Raw genomic sequence first — 17,927 nt, 5'->3', positions numbered from 1 at the left:
AGATTAAAATGAGGTTCTATGGATGTAAGCAGCGGGCACAGGACAGCATCAGAGACTATGCCCTAAATCTGCAGGAAGCCTTGAGGGCTATTCAACAAACTGACCCTGGCAGTGTGCAGGAAACGGATAAGCTGCTAACAGAACAATTCATAGAAGGTCTGCTGTCTAGCGCCCACAGGGCCCAACTGCGCCTCATGTTCTTTCAGAACCCCGACCTGACCTTTGCCCAATTTAAGGACAGAGCCAAAAGGGTGCTCCGTGAATCTGCAACCAGTGGCGCTATAAACCCCCGGCGCTCTGCTCTCACCTACCACCAGGAGGCGGCGCCCTCCTCTATGGACCCCGTGGGGGCTGATGCACAGGCCCTGAACCAAGCCCTGTCGAAAGACCTGCACCACCAAGTCCAGAAGCTGACCAGGAGCGTCGCGGCGTTGACCAGGACCGTCCAGGCGTTGCAAGTGGACCCGTCAAGACCCATCGAGCTGGCTTCAAGTCCGGAGGATGTCACGTGGCATCGACAGAGGAGGATCCCGTTGTTCCGAGGGAGGCCCACAGACCGCTACACAGAGGATGGACAGCCTATTTGCCGTCGATGCAACCAGCCCGGACACATTTCCAGGTACTGTAATTTAAACGGGTCCAACCTGGGGCAGAGGGCCAACCCCCAGGCATAAGATTACCAGGCCCTTATAATTGGCGCGATAAGTACGTTGGAGGGCGCCCGGTTTTACCCGTGGTGCTGGACGGTATCCCCATGAGCGCCTTGCTGGATACTGGGTTGCAAGTAACCACTATCCCTTATGTACTTTTTAAGCAGTATTGGACTGATGCTGATATCACACGTTATCCAGACAGTAACATCATCGCCAGTAATGGCTTACCCGTGCCGCAGATGGGGTTCAAGGAGATGACCATTAAAATTGGTAAAGTTGAACTACCTGCACAGGGAGTAATTATTGTGGACATTGACCGTCGTGAAAGTCACCCTAAAATAACTGTGGGTACTAATGTAATTGAAAATTGTCTTTCAGAGGTAATTGTAATTCTACAACGGGTGGCGGTGAATGCTAGTTCCAGCCAACAGAGAGTCCTCAACAAGGAAATAAAAGCCCTGATGAGACGTCAGCAGGTAGAACTGTCTGGTGGTGAGATCGGTAGCGTAAGACTGAGTGACCCATTCCCCATTTCCATGCCTCCAAAAAGTGAAATGATGATCTGGTGTCGGACTGCAATCGGGTTGAGAGGTAGAGACTACCAAGTCATGGTAGAACCTGTGTACTCAGACAGCAGGCCCACCATTTTGACAGCCCCGGGGGTCGTTGATGTCCGTCATGGGAGGGTGCCCGTCCGCATCCTCAACATTGGGGAGAGGGAAGTACACTTACCCAGGTACGCTACACTTGCCAAACTGTTTGTTGTCGAACACAAAGCTATCAGGGCCGTGGAACCCTTGCCTCCATCTCCACAGGCGGAGGGTAATGGCTCCCAGAAACAAAAGGAGGACTGGTGCCAGAAACTCCACATGGGTGCTGACTCCACTCCCCTGCACCAAAAACAAGGAGTCTACCGAGTGGTACAGGAGTACGAGAGAGTCTTTAGTAAGCACGCGCTAGACTTCGGCAGAGTAAAAGGGATAGAACACCACATCCCCACAGGGAGCCACCAACCAATAAAAGAGAGACACAGACCTGTACCCCCTGCACATTATCAGGGCAAAGGGCATGCTAAGAGAAATGAAGGAAGCTGGGGTCATTAGAGATAGCTGTAGCCCCTGGGCAGCCCCCTTGGTTCTGGTGAAAAAGAAAGACGGCACCATGAGAATGTGCGTGGATTATAGACAAATCAACCGTATCACCCACAAAGACGCATATCCGCTGCCTAGAATAGAGGAGTCTTTAGTCGCACTAAAATCTGCTAACTTCTTTTCTACTTTGGACCTTACTAGCGGGTACTGGCAGGTTCCTATGGCAGAGGCTGACAAGGAAAAGACCGCCTTCACCACCCCGATGGGACTGAGCGAATTCAACTGCATGCCTTTCGGGCTCTGCAATGCACCAGGGACCTTCCAGTGGCTGATGGAATGCTGTCTAGGGCACCGAAACTTCGAGACGGTCCTCCTTTACCTGGACGACGTGATCGTCTATTCGAAGACCTACGAGGACCATCTGAAGCACCTGGCCGAGGTGTTCGAAGCCCTGGCAGGCTATGGCCTGAAGGTGAAACCATCGAAGTGTCACCTGCTGAAACCAAAGGTCCAGTACCTAGGGCACGTGGTAAGTGCGGAAGGAGTAGCCCCCGACCCTGACAAGGTCACGGCAATCAAGAGCTGGCCAAGCCCCTCGAACATCAAGGAGGTGAGACAGTTTCTCGGGTTGGTAGGCTAATACCGAAGGTTCATCCCCGGGTTCACTAAGATGGCAGCTCCTATGCAGTACCTCCTGATCGGACAGTCTAAGTCCACGAGTCAAAAGCCACCCTTCAAGTGGGATAAACCGGAAGAGGAGTCCTTCCGCCAGTTGAAGATGGCCCTCACGGGGGATGAGATCCTGGCCTACCCTGATTATGGCCAGCCTTTTATCCTTCACACAGATGCCAGTAATGTGGGACTGGGAGCCGTACTGTCCCAAAACCAACAGGGCAGAGAACGGGTGATCGCGTACGCCAGCCGGAAGCTGAGGCCCACCGAGAGGAACCCGGAGAATTACAGCTCCTTCAAGCTAGAATTCTTGGCGGTGGTGTGGGCCGTGACGGAACGCTTCAAGCATTACCTGGCCTCCGCAAAGTTCACCGTGTACACGGACAACAACCCGTTAACACACCTAGACAATGCAAGACTTGGTGCCCTGGAACAGCGGTGGATGGCCCGTCTCTCCAACTATGACTTCGTGATCAAGTACCGGGCAGGCAAAACCAATGCCAACGCGGACGCCCTTTCAATGATGCCTCACTTACCTGAAGGTGACGAAGACCCAGAAGAGCTGGAGGAGGTAGAACTCCCCGCGTTTCACCGGTATGGAGCCGCTCAATACTCCCACCGCGTGAAGGAGGAGGATCTAACAACCATGATGATCAATCCCCTACCTCACCACAGCTGGGCCGAGACCCAAGATAGTGACCCTGCAATCCGTCTGGTGAAAGATCTGCTGACCCGGGAAGATGCCCGCTTAGATCCAGATGCCCCAGAGGAAGCCAAGCAGCTATGGAAAGAGAAGAGCAAGCTGTTCCTCTACGAAGGCAAGTTGTGCAGAAGGATTGTCAACCACCGGACGCACGAGCTGACCTGGCAAGTCGTGGTCCCAAGGCGGGATGCAGCTATGGTCCTGGGGGCTTACCATGACAGAGCGGGGCACTTCGGTTGGAAGAAACTGGAGTTCCTGCTAAGAGGGAGGTTCTTTTGGGTCGGCATGAGAGGAGCTGTAGAAAAGTGGTGCAGAGACTGTGGCCCTTGTCACCTAAGGAGGAAGGACCGCACCAGCCAGAAGACACCCTTGAGGCCCATCATCACCACGCAGCCTCTTGAGCTGGTAGCTCTAGACCACGTCAAGTTGGCTCCAAGCCGGTCAGGGTATATCTACGCCCTGACAATCGTGGACCACTATTCCCGTTTTCTCGTGGTGGTCCCGGTAAAAGACTTGACAGCCCAAACAGCGGCCAGAGCCTTCCAGCAATGTTTCTGCCGTTCACACGGGTATCCGGAACAGGTCCTGACAGACCAGGGTCCAACGTTCGAGGCTGAAATCTTCCAGGAGTTCTGCAACCTCTATGGCTGCAAGAAGATTCGGACAACGCCTTACCATCCACAAACCAACGGGATGTATGAGAAGATGAACAATATAGTTATCGATCTCCTGAAGACGTTGCCACTGGAGGAATGCAGCCTGTGGCCAGAGAAACTGCCGGACCTGATAGACTTATACAATCATATCCCGGTGAATGCTACCAACTGCACCCCGGCTTACCTGATGCGAGCCAGACCAGGTAAGCTGCCCGTAGACCTGGAGATGGGAGTCCTGACGCCTGAGGACACCTCCCCGGATGCGGACTGGGATACGGAAAGGCAACTGCAGTACAAGAAGGTACAGGAGAGCGTGGAGAAGAGCCTGGCCCAGGTGAGAGAGAAGCTAGAAAGACTCTTCAACCAACATGCCCCTGCTGGTCCCCTAGAACCTGGTGAGCAAGTCCTGAAGCGGACGAGAAGGCTACATAAGTTGGACGACCAGTGGGAAAGGGAACCCTACACTGTACTGCAGTCTGATCACGACAACCCGAAGGTGTGCGTGATCACCAAGGATGGAGGAGAAACCACTAGCACCGTCTCCAGAGACCATCTCAAAAGATGCCCCGAGCAACTCCGTAGTGCAGAAGAGGATCAGGGTGACCTTGAACCTGCAGAGGACAAGGAAGAAATGATCAGCACCGTTCTCGGAGAGTTCCCTCAGTCCTGGACTCGCATAAATGATGCCATAGTGGTACCCGTCCTGCATTTCCTGCAACCGGCACAGCAACAACCAACACCAGAGCCGGAACGTGAAGAGGAGCAAGCGGTTCCAGAGGCAGAAGAGCCTGTACCAGCAGCCCAGGAGAGTCAACCCTCTGCTGACAGTGAGCCTGCCATGCCTGCGGTAAGCCAAAGGACCCGCAGACAGCTGCCTGCCCTACCTGTACACCGAGCTGGTAGCTGTACCCCTAACGCTAGTGGGGAAAGCCAGGTTGGTCCACCACCAGACAGTGGGCTACGTAGGTCAACCAGGAGCACAAAGGGGCAGATACCCGCTCGCTGGAGAATATAGAGCGCGCTAAGATTGTAAATAACCCTGTTGCCAAATGTTGAATTGTTTGCCAAGTTATATGCATATTTGGTAATTCTGTGTTTCAGTTTCTTGCAGCTACCGTAAGGACTCAAAGGTTATGGACTTTAAATAACCGGGACCTTGTATGGACTGCGTTCGGAGCCTAACCAAGGAATGAACTAAGACTGTAAAGGACTTGGGGTAGGACAGACCCCCACCTGGTTAAGGCTCCCCATTGTGCTGGTGATATGGACACCCGGTCACAGGCCACACTGTGACCTTAAGAACTCAATTTGTGCGTCGTCTGTCTATTAATGTTTTATGGTTATGCATATTGTCTTTGTGTATTGTTTAGTCCCGGAGTACTAAATTTCACTAGGGGGGAATGTGTCACCCTGGCCTGGATGCCACGAGTGTAATTAAAGCTGTGTCTGAGAGCAAGGGGGAGGTTCTCTGGTAAGGGGAACATTAGCATGCAATGCCTCCTGTCTCAGGCCAGTAGGGGGAGCAGGCTGCCCCTATAAAAGCTGGTACTGGGGGCAGGGTTAGAAAGAACTTGAAGACCTGTCTCAGGACTGAGACGTGTCCCAGAGCAGAGCAGGGACAGACAGTTTTGTATTGCACCTAAGAGGAAGTGTGGCAGGAGGAGAGCCACAAGCCAGAGACAAGAGGCGAAGAGAGCCTGTCTTGGCAGATAACGGACTTAACTCTACCAGCCTTTGGTGTCTGAGGCTGGGAGGATTCTACATCCTCCAGCAGATAACCAGTCCGCAATGGACTGTATATTCCTTGGCCTAAGAAGCCTGGAGGCCCTGCCACAACCGAAGGGACCAGTAAAGCCGTACAAGGCTGGGAGCAGAAAGGAACCCACGTCGCAGGCCATACAGGCGAGAAAGCACGGAAAGCTCGGAAACGTGGGCTGTTACTCTATAAGGAGGAGATAGCCAGAAGGAGCGCAGAAAGCACGGTAGGCCTACACCCTCACCCTGACTAGGGCCAATTTCCCCGTTGCTCTCAGACATCCAGGTCCCCTCCTAGCTGGGACTGTTTGTGGGTCAGTTTACCTGTTAGTAAAGACCCTGGACTGCAACCTGTTGTCTGTGTGCTCCTTGCTCCTCCAGCACTACCATCACTCCCACCATCCACTATACTGCCCTGGGGCCGCACTCTTCCCGTGGGGAGTCACACTACCATAGCTGCACACCTCATCAGCCCCAGCGGTCTGCATGCAGCGGCGGTTCCTAATAACCGCAATCCACGGGTGGCGTAGTCGGACATAATCAATATAACGGACTACCACTGGCCTGACCACCCTGAGCCACGGAACCGGGTTGCCACTACTACTCCCATCGTTCCCTATTGCCCGGATCCGAGTGCCCCACGGCCCAGGGGGCGAGTCAGCTTTGGCGTAGTCGGCAGGATTTCGTGCCCGCAACCACCGGGTACTGCGTGCCTGAAAAAGACTTTTGTAACTTATCTGTGGCGAAGTTTCCCGCCGTCTGGAGTCGTTTCTCGCCATCCGGAGCGGATTCCCGCCATCAGACGCCATCTTGGACCTTTTCCCGACGTCTTCTGCCGTCTTCCCGCCATCTGCAGCTGTTTCCCGCCATCGGACGCCATCTCCAGGACGCCGCGCGGGAAGAAGAGGGGCGTGGACGTCAAAACCGCGCGAGATCCGAAGCTCCGCCCTACGCTCCGACGCTGCGCAAGGTCCTGGAAGGGAGAGAGAGCGACGCTGACGTCATCGGAGTGCGACGCCAGGTCCTCGTCCAGAGCAGCAGCGGAGCCGCGGCCTACAGAAGAGGATCGTCGGAAGGTAGGCCACACTTCAATAGGGGGGGAGGAAGATGTCGGACACAGAGGCGCCCACTACCACCAACGCAGCTGCAGCAGCGGTGATGCCCTTTTCCTTACCCTACATCCCTGGAGCGGCCTGGCTGCCCAAATACTCAGGGGAGCCCCATGCCCTAACTGACTTCAAGGAAAGGCTATACAGTTTGTTCCACGTTTACCCCCTGACAGAGGAACAGAAGGTCAGCATATTAACAGGGCAGTTAACTGGCGCAGCCCAGCGGGAGGTAAAATCATGGCCCACTGAGGAGAAAAGGACTGTGAAGGGTATTCTGGCCCGGCTGCGGGGTACCTTTGACACACGTACCTCCGCTGAGATTAAAATGAGGTTCTATGGATGTAAGCAGCGGGCATAGGACAGCATCAGAGACTATGCCCTAAATCTGCAGGAAGCCTTGAGGGCTATTCAACAAACTGACCCTGGCAGTGTGCAGGAAACGGATAAGCTGCTAACAGAACAATTCATAGAAGGTCTGCTGTCTAGCGCCCACAGGGCCCAACTGCGCCTCATGTTCTTTCAGAACCCCGACCTGTCCTTTGCCCAATTTAAGGACAGGGCCATAAGGGTGCTCCGTGAATCTGCAACCAGTGGCGCTATAAACCCCCGGCGCCCTGCCATCACCTACCACCAGGAGGCGGCGCCCTCCTCTATGGACTCCGTGGAGGCTGATGCACAGGCCCTGAACCAAGCCCCGTCGAAAGGCCTGCACCACCAAGTCCAGGAGCTGACCAGGAGCGTCGCGGCGTTGACCAGGACCGTCCAGGCGTTGCAAGTGGACCCGTCAAGACCCATCGAGCTGGCTTCAAGTCCGGAGGATGTCCCGTGGCGTCGACAGAGGAGGATCCCGTCGTTCCGAGGGAGGCCCACAGACCGCTACGCAGAGGATGGACAGCCCATTTGCCGTCGATGCAACCAGCCCGGACACATTTCCAGGTACTGTAATTTAAACGGGTCCAACCTGGGGCAGAGGGCCAACCCCCAGGCATAAGATCACCAGGCCCTTACAATTGGCGTAATAAGTACGTTGGGGGGCGCCCGGTTTTACCCGTGGTGCTGGACGGTATCCCCATGAGCGCCTTGCTGGATACTGGGTCGCAAGTAACCACAATCCCTTATGTACTTTTTAAGCAGTATTGGACTGATGCTGATATCACACGGTATCCAGACAGTAACTTGAGCATCATCGCCAGTAATGGCTTACCCGTGCCGCAGATGGGGTTCAAGGAGATGACCATTAAAATTGGTAAAGTTGAACTGCCGGCACAGGGAGTGATTATTGTGGACATTGACCGTCATGAAAGTCACCCTAAAATAACTGTGGGTACTAACATAATTGAAAATTGTCTTTCAGAGGTAATTGTAATTCTACAACAGGTGGCGGTGAATGCTAGTTCCAGCCAACAGAGAGTCCTCAACAAGGAGATAAAAGCCCTGATGAGACGGCAGCAGGTAGAACTGTCTGGTGGTGAGATCGGTAGCGTAAGACTCAGTGATCCATTCCCCATTTCCATGCCTCCCAAAAGTGAAATGATGATCTGGTGTCGGACTGCAATCGGGTTGAGAGGTAGAGACTACCAAGCCATGGTAGAACCCGTGTACTCAGACAGCAGGCCCACCATTTTGACAGCCCGGGGGGTGGTTGATGTCCGTCATGGGAGGGTGCCCGTCCGCATCCTCAACATTGGGGAGAGGGAAGTACACTTACCCAGGTACGCTACACTCGCCAAACTGTTTGTCGTCGAACACAAAGCTATCAGGGACGTGGAACCCTTGCCTCCATCTCCTCAGGCGGAGGGTAATGGCTCCCAGAAACAAAAGGAGGACTGGTGCCAGAAACTCCATGTGGGTGCTGACTCCACTCTCCTGCACCAAAAACAAGGAGTCTACCGGGTGGTACAGGAGTACGAGAGAGTCTTTAGTAAGCACCCGCTAGACTTCGGCAGAGTAAAAGGGATAGAACACCACATCCCCACAGGGAGCCACCCACCAATAAAAGAGAGGCACAGACCTGTACCACCTGCACATTACCAGAACGCCAAGGGTATGCTGCAGGAAATGAAAGAAGCTGGGGTCATTAGAGACAGCTGTAGCCCCTGGGCAGCCCCCTTGGTTCTGGTCAAAAAGAAAGACGGCACCATGAGAATGTGCGTGGACTATAGACAAATCAACCGTATCACCCACAAAGACGCATATCCGCTGCCTAGAATAGAAGAGTCTTTAGCCGCACTAAAATCTGCTAACTTCTTTTCTACTTTGGACCTTACTAGCGGGTACTGGCAGGTTCCTGTGGCAGAGGCTGACAAGGAGAAGACCGCCTTCACCACCCCGATGGGACTGAGCGAATTCAACTGTATGCCTTTCGGGCTCTGCAACGCACCAGGGACCTTCCAGCGGCTGTTGGAATGCTGTCTAGGGCACCGAAACTTTGAGACGGTCCTCCTTTACCTGGACGACGTGATCGTCTATTCGAAGACCTACGAGGACCATCTCAAGCACCTGGCTGAGGTGTTCAAAGCCCTGGCAGGCTATGGCCTGAAGGTGAAACAATCAAAGTGCCACCTGCTGAAACCAAAGGTCCAGTACCTAGGGCACGTGGTAAGCGCGGAAGGAGTGGCCCCTGACCCTGACAAGGTCACGGCAATCAAGAGCTGGCCAAGCCCCTCGAACATCAAGGAGGTGAGACAGTTTCTCGGGTTGGTAGGCTACTACCGAAGGTTCATCCCGTGGTTCACTAAGATGGCAGCTCCTATGCAGTACCTCCTGATCGGACAGTCTAAGTCCAGAAGTCAAAAGCCACCCTTCAAGTGGGATAAACCGGAAGAGGAGTCCTTCCGCCAGCTAAAGTTGGCCCTCACTGGGGATGAGATCCTGGCCTACCCTGATTATGGCCAGCCTTTCATTCTCCACACAGATGCCAGTAATGTGGGACTGGGATCCGTACTGTCCCAAAACCAACAGGGCAGAGAACGGGTGATCGCATACGCCAGCCGGAAGCTGAGGCCCACCGAGAGGAACCCGGAGAATTACAGCTCCTTCAAGCTAGAATTCTTGGCGGTGGTGTGGGCCGTGACGGAACGCTTCAAGCATTACCTGGCCTCCGCAAAGTTCACCGTGTACACGGACAACAACCCGTTGACACACCTGGACAATGCTAGACTGGGTGCCCTGGAACAGCGGTGGATGGCCCGTCTCTCCAACTATGACTTCATGATCAAGTACCGGGCAGGCAAAACCAACACCAACGCGGACGCCCTATCAAGGATGCCTCACTTACCTGAAGGTGACGAAGACCCAGAAGAGCTGGAGGAGGTAGAACTCCCCGCGTTTCACCGGTATGGAGCCGCTCAACACTCTCACCGCGTGAAGGAGGAGTATCTAACAACTGTGATGATGAATCCCCTACCTCACCACAGCTGGGCCGAGACCCAAGATAGTGACCCTGCAGTCCGCCTGGTGAAAGATCTGCTGACCCGGGAAGACGCCCGCCTAGATCCAGATGCCCCAGAGGAAGCCAAGCAGCTATGGAAGGAGAAGAGCAAGCCGTTCCTCTACGAAGGCAAGTTGTGCAGAAGGATTGTCAACCACCGGACGCACGAGCTGACCTGGCAAGTCGTGGTCCCAAGGCGAGATGCAGCTATGGTCCTGGGAGCTTACCATGACAGAGTGGGACACTTCGGTTGGAAGAAACTGGAGTTCCTACTAAGAGGAAGGTTCTTTTGGGTCGGCATGAGAGGAGCTGTAGAAAAGTGGTGCAGAGACTGTGGCCCTTGTCACCTGAGGAGGAAGGACCGCACCAGCCAGAAGACACCCTTGAGGCCCATCGTCACCACACAGCCTCTTGAGCTGGTAGCTCTGGACCACGTCAAATTGGCTCCAAGCCGGTCTGGATACATCTATGCCCTGACAATCGTGGACCACTATTCCCGTTTTCTCGTGGTGGTCCCGGTAAAGGACTTGACAGCCCAAACAGCGGCCAGAGCCTTCCAGCAATACTTCTGCTGTCCACACGGGTATCCGGAACAGGTCCTGACAGACCAGGGTCCAGCATTCGAGGCTGAAATCTTCCAGGAGTTCTGCAACCTCTATGGCTGTAAGAAGATTCGTACAACGCCTTACCACCCCCAAACCAACGGGATGTGTGAGAAGATGAACAATATAGTCATTGATCTCCTGAAGACGTTGCCCCTGGAGGAACGCAGCCTGTGGCGAGAAAAATTGCCGGACCTGGTAGACATGTACAACAACATCCCGGTGAACGCTACAAACTGCACCCCGGCTTACCTGATGCGAGCTAGACCGGGTAAGCTGCCCGTAGACCTGGAGATGGGAGTCCTAATACCTGAGGACACCTCCCCGGATGCGGACTGGGATACGGAAAGGCAACTGCAGTACAAGAAGGTACAGGAGAGTGTGGAGAAGAGCCTGGCCCAGGTGAGAGAGAGGCAAGAAAAACTCTTCAACCAACACGCCCCTGCTGGTCCCCTAGAACCTGGTGAGCAAGTCCTAAAGCGGAAGAGAAGGCTACATAAGTTGGACGACCAGTGGGAAAGGGAACCCTACACCGTACTGCAGTCTGACCACGACAACCCAAAGGTGTGCGTAATCACCAAAGACTGAGGAGAAACCACTAGTGTCGTCTCCAGAGACCACCTCAAAAGGTGCCCCGAGCAACTCCGTAGTGCAGAAGAGGATCAGAGTGACCTTGAACCCGCAGAGGACAAGGAAGAAATGATCAGCACCGTTCTCGGAGAGTTCCCTCAGTCCTGGACTCGCATAAATGATGCCATAGTGGTACCCGTCCTGCATTTCCTGCAACCGGCACAGCAACAACCAACACCAGAGCCGGAAGGTGAAGAGGAGCAAGCGGTTCCAGAGGCAGAAGAGCCTGTTCCAGCAGCCCAGGAGAGTCAACCCTCTGCTGACAGTGAGCCTGCCATGCCTGCGGTAAGCCAAAGAACCCGCAGACAGCTGCCTGTACCCCTAACGCTAGTGGGGAAAGCCAGGTTGGTCCACCACCAGACAGCGGGTTAAGGAGGTCAACCAGGAGCACAAAGGGACAGATACCCGCTCGCTGGAGAATATAGAGTGTACTAAGATTGTAAATAACTCTGTTGCAAAATGTTGAAATGTTTGCCAAAGTTACCTGCATGTTTATTAATAGTGTGTTTCAGTTTCTTGCAGCTACCGTAAGGACTCACAGGTTATGGACTTTTTATAACTGGGACCTTGTATGGACTGCGTTCGGAGCCTAACCCAGGAATGAACTAAGACTGTAAAGGACTTGGGGTAGGACAGACCCCCACCTGGTTAAGGCTCCCCGTTGTTTTGGTGATATGGACACCCGGTCACAGGCCACACTGTGACCTAAAGAACTCAATTTGTGCGCCGTCTGTCTATTAATGTTTTATTGTTATGCATATTGTCTTTGTTTATTGTTTAGTCCCGGAGTACTAAATTTCACTAGGGGGGAATGTGTCACCCTACCTGAATTCCACAAGTGTAATTAAAGCTGTGTCTGAGAGCAAGGGGGAGGTTCTCTGGCCAGGGGAACATTAGCATGCAATGCCTCCTGTCTCAGGCCAGTAGGGGGAGCAGGCTGCCCCTATAAAAGCTGGTGCTGAGGGCAGGGTTAGAGAGAACTGGATTGCCTGTCTCAGCTCTGAGACGTGTCCCAGAGTGGAGCAGGGACAGAAAGTTGATTGCACCTAAGAGGAAGTGTGGCAGGAGGAGAGCCACAAGCCAGAGACAAGAGGCGAAGAGAGCCTGTCTTGGCAGAGAAAAGACTTCATTTTACCAGACTTTGGTGTCTGAGGCTGGAAGGATTCCACATTCCCCAGCAGAGAACCAGTTCGCAAGGGACTGTACATTCCTTGGCCTAAGAAGCCTGGAGGCCCTGCCACAACCGAAGGGACCAGTAAAGCCGTACAAGGCTGGGAGCAGAAAGGAACCCACGTCGCAGGCTATACAGGCGAGAAAGCACGGAAAGCTCGGAAACGTGGGCTGTTATCCTATCAGGAGGAGATAGTCAGAAGGAGCGCAGAAAGCACGGTAGGCCTACACCCTCACCCTGACCAGGGCCAATTTCCCCGTTGCTCTCAGACATCCAGGTCCCCTCCTAGCTGGGACTGTTTGTGGGTCAGTTTACCTGTTAGTAAAGACCCTGGACTGCAACCTGTTGTCTGTGTGCTCCTTGCTACTCCAGCACTACCATCACTCCCACCATCCACTATACTGCCCTGGGGCCGCACTCTTCCCGTAGGGAGTCACACTACCATAGCTGCACACCTCATCAGCCCCAGCGGTCTGCATGCAGCGGCGGTTCCTAATAACCGCAATCCACGGGTGGCGTAGTCGGACATAATCAATATAACGGACTACCACTGGCCTGACCACCCTGAGCCACGGAACCGGGTTGCCACTACTACTCCCATCGTTCCCTATTGCCCGGATCCGAGTGCCCCACGGCCCAGGGGGCGAGTCACATACCCATGGTATATAAACCATTGTTCACCAATCGCATACAAAATGGAAGTCACATGATACATAGATTTGCATACAACAATATAAAACCAATTTGCAGAGTATATGCATAGTAAAAACAATCACGACAAAGAAGAAATCACATTGGCATAGAAAAGTTACTCGCTATAATGGAACAGTAGTTATTTCCGTAAATTTAGTCCATTTGGTTGGCAAGTGTTCAGATGATACATCCAAAATGCTTCTCGATCAAGTAGGCGTCTCCTATTATCCCCGCCCCGAGGATCAAAGGTAAATTTTTCAAAGCCAAAGACCTGAAATGAGGATGTCTCTCTATTATGCTGCTCACTAAAATGTCTGGAGGCACAAGAAATGTTATGATTAGTGACATTAGGAATATCAGAAAGATGTTCTGCCACTCGCTGTTTTAATTCTCTTATAGTGCATCCCACATATAACAGATCACAACTGGCACATCTTATGATGTAAACCACATAATTACTGTTGCAATTCAATTAGCTTTTCATATTGTGTGTTTCACTAGAATCAGCATTAGTGAAGTTTTTAGTGATTTTTACATAACGACAAATGCCGCATCTGGTGTAACCACACTTGTAAAACCCTTTACAATTAAGCCAGGTATGCCGTTTTTGTCGATTATTTGGGCGACTAGATGCCAATAGCCCCCCTATTGTTTGCACTTTTTTTGCCACCACCAAGACTCCAGAATCAAGAATTTTAGATAATACAGTATCCTCATATAAAATAGGAAGATGTTTCAGTATTATATTTTTAATCAGTTGAAATTGTGAACTATATCTAAAGGAAATAACATTTCGATTTTCATGTGCTGTAATATCATTGCGATTAATCCTTGCCCTAGACAGATCAATCAGATCCAGTCTATTTTTACTGTCCACAATTTTTTCTGCTCTCTTTAAAGACCAATCCGGATAACCCCTAGATTTCAATTTATTTTTACACCTGATTAATTCTTCATCCAATTTATTTGCATTGTTACAGTTACGTTTGATTCTTGTCAGTTCCCCCACAGGTATAGCTTTTATAGTATGGCGTGGATGTCCGCTTTTGGCATGTAGAATGGTATTCCCAGATATGGGTTTGGAACATGTAGAAGTAGTGATGGAACCGTCAAGAATCTCCAATTTTAGATCAAGAAATGATATACACTTAGAATCAAAGGTGTAAGTGAAAGAAAGATTGAATTCATTGTTATTTAACCCCTTAAGCCCCGAGGGTGGTTTGCACGTTAATGACCAGGCCAATTTTTACAATTCTGACCACTGTCACTTTATGAGGTAATTACTCTGGAACGCTTCAACGGATCCCCCTGATTCTGAGACTGTTTTTTCGTGATATATTGTACTTTATGATTTTGGAAAAATTTCTTCGATATCACTTGCGTTTATTTGTGAGAAAAACGGAAATTTGGCGAAAATTTTGAAAATTTTGCAATTTTCAAAATTTGAATTTTTAAGCCCTGAAATCAGAGAGATATGTCACACAAAAGAGTTAATAAATAACATTTCCCACATGTCTACTTTACATTAGCACAATTTTGGAACCAAAATTTTTTTTTGTTAGAGAGCTATAAGGGTTGAAAGTTGACCAGCGATTTCTCATTTTTCCAACAAAATTTACAAAACCATTTTTTTAGGGACCACATCACATTTGAAGTCACTGTGAGAGGTCTTTATGACAGAAAATACCCAAAAGTGACACCATTCTAAAAACTGCACTCCTCAAGGTGCTCAAAACCACATTCAAGAACTTTATTAACCCTTCAGGTGCTTCACAGGAATTTTTTGAATGTGGAAGAAAAAAATGAACATTTAACTTTTTTCACAAAAATGTTATTTTAGACCCAATTTTTTTTATTTTCACAGGGGTAACAAGAAAAAATGGACCCCAAAATTTGTTGGGCAATCTCCCCTGGGCACGCAGATACCCAATATTTGGGGAAAAAACACTGTTTGGGCGCACAGCAGGGCTCGGAAGGGAAGGAGCGCCATTTGACTTTTTGATTGTAAAATTTGCTTGAATAATTAGCGGACGCCATGTTGTGTTTGGAGAGCCCCTGTGTGCCCAAACTTTGGAGATCCCCCACAAGTGACCCCATTTTGGAAACTAGACCCCCCAAGGCACCTTTCTTGATGCATAGTGAGCACTTGGAACCCCCAGGTGCTTCACAAATTGATTCGTAAAAATTAAAAAGTGAAAAAAAAAACACTTTTTCATTTTTACGAATCAATTTGTGAAGCACCTGGGGGTTCCAAGTGCTCACTATGCATCTAGATAGGTGCCTTGGGGGGTCTAGTTTCCAAAATGGGGTCACTTGTGGGGGAGCTCCAATGTTTGGGCACACAGGGACTCTCCAAATGCAACATGATATCCGCTAACAAAATGTCGGCTCAAATTGTTAGCGGACACCATGTTGCGTTTGGAGAGCCCCTGTGTGCCCAAACTTTAGAGCTCCCCACAAGTGACCCCATTTTGGAAACTAGACCCCCCAAGGCACCTATCTAGATGCATAATGAGCACTTGGAACCCCCAGGTGCTTCACAAATTGATTAGTAAAAATGAAAAAGTGAAAAAAAAAACACTTTTTTATTTTTATGAATCAATTCGTTAGCGGACACCATGTCGTGTTTGGAGAGCCTGTGATGTGCCTAAACAGTGGAGCTCCCCCACAAGTGTCCCCATTTTGGAAACTATACCCCTCAAGGATTTTATTAAGGTGTATAGTGAGCATTTTGAACCCAGAGGTACGGCACAGAATTTGTTTACATTAGGTCATCATATTGAATAAGTTGTCATTATTCTTGAGCGCAAGTGCTCGCTACTTGAGTTTGCATCGGGTACTCAGGTATGCACCATGTACAGCGTGTGCTCGAGTGACATGCTCGAGTCCCTGCTCCGCATGTTTCACGGTTATTAGACACCCAAAAAAAAACATGCGGGGATCGCTCGTGCATGGCAGGCAATCCCCGTAAAGTTTTTTTGGCCGCGAAGCATATGGGGCAGAGACTCGAGCATGTCACTCAAATACCCACGATACTCAATGCATACCAGAGCACCCGATGCAAACTCAAGTAGCGAGCACTTGCGCTCAACACTAGTCGCCATATCGTCATCTTTTTTTCTTACCTTTGAAAAAAATCCCAACCCCAGCCCTAACCCTAGCACAACCCTAACCATAGCACAACCCTAGCCCTAGCACAACCCTAGCCCCAGCACAACCCTAGCCCCAGCACAACCCTAGCCCCAGCACAACCCTAGCCCCAAACCCAGCCCTAACCCTAGCCCAATCCTAACCCAAGAGTTTATTTTTGACGCCGTTCCTTGTGCGGTATAAGTGATTAGACGACTTTATTCTTCAGGTCGGTGTGATTACAGCAATGCCAGAATCATATGGGGTTTTTATGACTGACAGCTGTCACACACTAAAAGACGCATTTTTTGTAAAATCTAGTTTTTGCATCGCCATATTTTGAGAGCTATAATTTTTCCAGATTTTGGCAGACAGTCATGTGACAGCTCGTTTTTTGCGGGATGACTTGACGTTGTTATTGGTGCCATTTTCAGGCACGTGACATTTTTTGATTGCTTTCTATTCCGATTTTTGGGAGGCAGAATAAACAAAAACCAACAATTCAGGAATTGTTTTTTTTTTTTTTTTTTATTCTGTTCTGCGTGTGGTAAAATTGATGAGGTAGCTTTATTGTTCGGGTCAGTACGTTTACAGCGGTACCACATTTGTATAATTTTTCTATGTTTTGGCGCTTATACACAATGAAAGCTATTTTATAGAAAAAAAATATTTTTTAGCATCGCTTTATTCTGAGAGCTATAACTTTTTTATTTTTCGGCTGATGGAGCTGTATTGCAGCTTGTTTTTTGTGGGACGAGATGACGTTTTCAGCGGTAACATTTTTATTTATATGCGTCTTTTTGATTGCGTGTTATTCCACTTTTTGTTTGGCGGTATGGTGATAAAGCATTGTTTTTTGCTTCGTTTTTTTTTTTTTTTTTTACCGTGTTCACTGAAGGGGTTAACTAGTGGGACAGTTTTATAGGTCAGGTTGTTCCGGACGCGGCGATACCAAATATGTGTACATTTATTTATTTATTTATTTTTTTATAATAATATTTATTGATGGGTACATTATATTTTTATTTTTGGTGGATTATTTTTTTTATTTATTTTTTTATATATATATATATTTTTTTTTCCCACTTTCAGACAGTTTATACACTTTATTACTTTGTCCCACTCTGGGACTTTCACTTTTTTTTCTCTGATCGCCTGCATGGCACAGGAATGCAGCACCATCCCTATGCCATGCAGGTTATCAGCGGTGCACAGTGTGAAGATTGTTTGGAGATGCACTGCGCATGTCCAAACAATCTTCCTGCTGTCTGGTGACCCGGATGTTGTCATGACGACATCGGGTCGTCATGGCAACACCCGGGAAGCCTTTGCAGACTGCGCTGGAAGCCGGAAGAGGAGGTGAGTATCGGCGATCACCTCCCCTTGCCCCCGCAATGCCGCGATCGACTTCGATCGACTTCGATCGCAGCATCGCAGGGGTTAATGTGCTGGGAGCGGTGCAGGACCGCTCCCTGCACATAGTACCGGGTGTCAGCTGTGACAATCAGCTGACACCCGGCGGCGATCGCGCCCGCACAGCCTGTGTGCGCGCGCGATCGCGATGACGTACTAATACGGGTCTGGCTCTTAAGTCCCAGGGCACAGACGCGTATTAGTACGTCAGATGTTGTTA

The sequence above is a fragment of the Phyllobates terribilis genome, unplaced genomic scaffold, assembly GCF_046119375.1.
Source record: "Phyllobates terribilis strain yellow unplaced genomic scaffold, ASM4611937v1 Scaffold_11__3_contigs__length_659146591, whole genome shotgun sequence".
NCBI classification, from domain to species: domain Eukaryota; kingdom Metazoa; phylum Chordata; class Amphibia; order Anura; family Dendrobatidae; genus Phyllobates; species Phyllobates terribilis.
Note: the sequence above shows the minus strand (reverse complement) of the source record.